Source organism: Nelumbo nucifera, chromosome 1, assembly GCF_055504915.1.
Source record: "Nelumbo nucifera cultivar China Antique chromosome 1, China Antique-T2T, whole genome shotgun sequence".
NCBI lineage: Eukaryota > Viridiplantae > Streptophyta > Magnoliopsida > Proteales > Nelumbonaceae > Nelumbo > Nelumbo nucifera.
Genome location: NC_142649.1, coordinates 4,791,620 through 4,797,619, shown reverse-complemented (window position 1 = coordinate 4,797,619; position 6,000 = coordinate 4,791,620).

The window sequence follows — 6,000 nt, the reverse complement described above, 5'->3', positions numbered from 1 at the left end:
TCTTATTTAATTAGTTATTTTTTATGTTTTATATTAGTTAGAATATTATATTTTTATGATCTAATCATATGGATTGAATATCTATATTGTAGACCTATAGATAATCTATCATATCTAGAAATCAATTTAAATTTATTCTTCAATAATTATTTTTTGAATATATTGTACAATATTTATTTATTTTTGATTTTTTGTAATTTTTGAAATTAAAAGATAGATAGTAATTATTTAAATAAGAAACAATTATTAACTATATTTTTGCATAGAACTTGTGCCAATACATATTTTCTGGTTGAATAGGATAATTGGGCCTTTCTCGTCCCTTAAAATTTAAGAATTATAATTTATAAATTATACTTAGACATAAGTTTTTTTTTATGAAAATTATAATTGACTATAATTTATTTTTTCATAATTTCCATTAAAATATATTAATTTAATGTATGCATATCTTATTAATGCCTCATATTTAATATTATTGATGTATTTTTATGATTTATTGAGTATTTATAGTGTTTTCATGTGTATCTTAATTTTTCTCTAATAGATATGTGTATTGAAAGCGTATCCTGATAAGTCTTAAAATTGTCTGTCCAATACTTTGAACATTGGGTGTGATTAATAGTTCTTGGCTAGGTGAGTTATTATGTTGGTTGTTTGCAGATTGGTATTTTATTGAGTAGGCTAGAAATGAAAAATATTTTGATAATTCTAACCCCTCCCCTACAACACTTTTTAGGAAAATCAATGAATGTAAATGTTTTTTTTTTTTTTGTCGATACTGATGTGAAGGGCACTAATGTTCCTATCTGGTTGATTAATTTGGAATTTTTTAGCACAAGGTTTTAAAATTTTGCAATGTGATGGAAGTGTTTTAAATAATTCTTTAGATAGGTTTCTATGGTTTGTGTTTTGGATGGTAGGAAATCCTTTTTTATGGCTGCAAGAGGAAATATAGGTAGTGTGGATAGTCCCTTGGAAGCAAAACCATGGGAGTTGGGAGAAGATGGTGGTGGTTTCAAATTCACAAATTGCTATGAGAATTATGTTTTTGGTTATGTTAGGAAAAATTGAATGATAATTTGAACTTGCTTAAAGGGCAACTTTTTTTTTTTTTTTTGCTAATGATGGATGCTATTACTCAAAGGGAAAAATAATAGAATTGCTATCTCACCGTCTGGTTTGAACAGTTAGCTTGTAATACTTCTGCTTGATTAATGATTCTTCTTTTCCTTTCCAAAAAATTAAAAAAGAGTTATTAATCACATTCACATCCATATGAGCCCCATCTATATTATATATAAAAATGGAAAGTGCAAAGTTGTACTTTACTTATTTTCGGTTGTTTTTTAAAGACATTTATCTCATTTCATTAAACTAATCTTCATTAACTTTTTCTCCTCTTTCTCATTAATCTCTTTACGCCTAAATTTCTTAAATTATCTTTATGGTTTAGTTAATTGACTAACTCTATCCTTATTGTTTGAAAATTAACCATAAGGATAGAGTTAATTGACTAACTCTATCCTTATGGTTTAGTTAATTTTATATAAGGTAAATTGCCCATTAAACCCTTATATAAAATTACATTTTTATCCCTGTTTTAAACTTAACTCAATCCATCACCATCGTCACCGACGGCGGTTGCTGCAAATACCGAAAGTTAACTCGGCAGAGAGGGGAGAAGGCACTCTCTATGCAATGGATTATGGTGCATGAGATGCCACATCCAAGTGGCTTTGTTTTATAGGATTAATCAACTTGAAACAGAGAAATCGATCCTTAGCCACGTTCGTCCGTACAAACTGGAGGAGGTGCAGATGTTTCCTGCTTCCTTCAACAGTGTTACTGGTAACGCCGTCTCGTTCACCGACCATGCCATGTTGGGGGAGTGGAGAAACTTGACCGGTGACTTTTAACTCCAAACAGGAGACTACTCCCTCATCTTTGTTCAACTTTCCTCCTTTCTTTATTAACTGTTGCAGCAACATCCAAGACGATGGCAACGATGGTGGCATGTTTTTTCAACGCCACTACGAGCTGCCTTTTTGTCCCAACACCATCGTAGCTGATCCTGTGATTGCCACCGTAGCCACCCACAAGTACGACAACCATAATGTCAACAACAAACCGATCGACAATGTCAATGCCTCGAACACAAACAACAACGCTGGTCGCAACTCCCCTGAGAGGCAGATACTGCGGAAGAGATCCAGCAAGAAAGATCATCACAGTAAGATTTTTACTTCCCAGGGCCCGGAGACACCACAAGTTCGTCTCTCCCGAAAAACCAAAAATCAGACCGAAGCAAACACACTCTTGTGATATAATAAAACGAACCTGCTAAAACTAAAAAAAATCGACAACCCTATTTTCCGATTGAGCTTCTGATCTGATCGACTGGGTTTATAGATTCGATCTGAAAGAAATTGTATAGCTTAAGAATCGAAAAAAAACTGGGAAAACTAAGCGAGGATTGGTTAAAGAAGAGCTCCTTTCTTTTTCGCTCTACCAGATCTGAAACTCGAAGCCTGGAGCTATGACAAAATCTGGGTGCCATTTATTAATTCGTTTCTGTAGGGCAGTGAAGAGGGGAGGACGGGAGAGGAACAGATTCAACAAGGAATCCCTCTCTCAACAATCGCCATTGCCGTACGTTTCTTTAGCTCCTTTTCTTCTTTGCTCTACCAGATCTAAAATTGGAAGCCTGGAGCTATGATAAAATCTGGGTGCCATTTATTAATTCGTTTCTGTAGGGCAGTGAAAAGGGGAAGACGGGAGAGGAACAGATTCGACAAGGAATCCCTCTCTCAACAATCGCCATTGCCATACGTTTCTTTTGCTTTGGTTGTGGTTTGGTGGACGAGAAGGAGAGATTAGATATAAAGGAAGAAACGACTTTGAAAGAAAGAATAGAGGAGCAAAAAACTCACCGACCTCCGGTGGAAGTCCGTGATGGTTCCAGCGGCATTCGTCGTCGGCTGGAGTCGACTTCCGCCAGACCTCCGCCGTTCGGTATTTGTAGCGACCGCCGTCGGTGACGATGGCAGCCTTCTGAGTGGGACTGAGTTAAGTGAAAAATAGGGATAAACATGTAATTTTGCATTGGAGTATAACTGGCATTTTACCTTTTCCATCCATATTTAACGGTTATGAGTACATTTAGTCAATTATAACAGTAAGAATACAGTTAATTAATTTTTAAATAATAAGGATACAGTTAATCAATAAGAAATTCACCTTTTTTTAATTATTTCTCTTTATTAATTATGTTATTAACTCCATTAATTTGTTTAAAATTCATTCGCTTTATCTATATCTATCTTCATTTCAATTATTTATATACAGTAGAAATATTTATATTAAAATTATAATTATTAACAAAAGTAGATAACTATATCGAAATGAAGATGTTCAATTATACTAACCAAGCATTGAATGTTTGTCCAACCACATATTCTTCCTTTTTGGCAAAGAAGGTAGACTGTTTGGGTAAATTAATCAGAGCTAGAGGGCATATTAGTTGTGATTGTAGTTGCAGTATTTACTTGTGACGCCCTGAATCTGTGGCATCACAAAAACAGTTTCGTTAGTTTTATTGCTTGTGAAATTCAAGCAACTCGGCCCCTCAACCAGGGGCCATGGACCCTCACCAATATACTTGACTCTGCCCCTGGTTGGGTCTATCTAATGGATTTGAATCGATCGAATAATGGTTCTAGTTCTATGATTTTGTCTTAATTAATAATTAAGTCAATTTCGATTTAAACTTGATATTGATTATTTATTAAATTTATATTATTTTCTACTTTTTATGACTTTTATCATATTTTATATTTGAAATGGTAAAATGGACGGATAATATTAGTTAAAAATATTTAATTTATTATATAAATAATTTAATATTTTTTCAATTTTATTAAAGTTATATTATCAAAATTTAAATTTTAAGTTATTATAATCGGGTCAATCAGGTATGGACCCAATAGACCCAACTATTAACTGGGATGGTTCCAAGACTATGATTTTATCCCATTAATAATCTGTTTAGAATTGATTCTATCTAAACCTGACCCGTTTACAGCCCTCTAATCCACTTCGGATCTAGTGCGTTTAGACTCAAAGGAATCTTCTCTTTGAGTCTATTAAAACTTTGCCACGTTATTCATTGTTCAAGTGATCATCACCTACTACCGATTGAAATTTTATGACTGATAACAAAAGCTAATACCGACAGAAAATTTTAAATCCCTCACCGCCTCATGTTCTCGTTCTCAGACTCAAACCTGCTCCCCCCAGCCCAACCATTAATCCTCATCAATGGTGTTCAAAGTTCAAACTGAAACAGAATGGCGTTCAAAGGAAACATGCAACGATCCGGCCAGAATGATAGATCTACATTCTACTTCCTGATTTGTAGAGAGAGAGAGAGAGTGAAGACTCAAACGGAAATAATACATAATTTTCTTGATCTTAACTGGTGAAACGCAAATGGGTTTCTGCATATGGGTCTTCTGGGGATGAATTCATCTTCTGTGAGAGTTGTGTAGTAACGTGAATGGACAGCCCGAAGAACTGAAGCACCGAGTAGGTGCAAAAATGGATGGCTGAGATCTTGGCATACCAAACCTGCATACAAGGAGAAAAAGAGTAGCTGCACAATGTAGAATCCAAGACACCTATCTCTCAAACAAAATGCAAGAGAGAACTGTCAAATCTGGATGGGGCCAAAATTTAGAGATTGCTTGACATTCCAAATTATCTTGATTTGCACACATTTTTGCTATCTTTGTGATAGCCATATATATATATATATATATATATATAGGTCTTTCCCTTCTTTGTTTTGAGGAGGGAATTTAACCCAACTTGTAAGATTAGAGGGAAGACCAAGTTAAGGCCTCTCCAGATTGAGACAAATGTCTCATACATGATCATCCAGTCTAGATTAGGTCAAATGGATATCCATTGACCCAATAAGAGCTGGAATTTTGATCCAGAATAATTCAACAATATTGGCATCCCCATGCATGGAGATAACCATAAAATAATAATCTTCCATCAACATGTGGCTTGTTACATGGCCATTGGATATTCCAACATGTTGAAGATTAAATGAGGGCCTATGGCCACTCTACCAACAAGAACTGCTACCCGAACTCTCAAAAGGCCTTTTCTATCTTGTCCTAGCTATACTTCTGCATATAATTGAAAGCAAGAAGAAAACCAAATTGAACAAAAACCAATATTGAAAAAGAAAAAAAAAAAAGAAAACATTTTGAATTAAACAAGCTTGAACTGACTCACTTTAATGCGAATGTTAGTTAAAGTAGTAGGACTAAATTCGTGTTAACATCAGAGGCATAAATACATAAATATGAAGACTGAAGTATAAAAGAAATACTTGACTGCACTCCTTATCGATTCATCAACGAAACAGCCAATATATAGACTATACAACCAACAGACTTAAAAAAAAAAATAGCATCACATGAAACCACTAACCAATAACAACCTAGCCACTATCTGCAACAACTAAATCCTAAAGAATAAGTAAAACAATACGTGAATAACAAACTGAAACAAACTCCTAAATACTATAATAACATAAATCATCAACAATTCGAAGGATGGCACGGGAGACCCAATAAAGAATTCTTGGATCAGATTCATGGCTGGAGCTGGTATCGGTGCCGGAGATATTTGCGGCATATGAGGATTGATCTTTCTGTGATTAAAATGGGTAATGGATGAATTGAAAAAGGTGGTGATGAGGTTTTGTTGATTAATGTTGACCAACGTGGAGTACACCTTGTATTTATCCCCTGTTATCCTTGTATTTATCCTATTCTTATCTCTACTTAATTACTGTATTTATCCCCTGTTATCCTTATCCTCTGTATCAACTCTATATATATCGGTGGAACATCACTCAATAATACATTGAATTCAAATAAAAAACTCTGATTTCTATAATTAAACAAACAAAAGTAGAGAAGG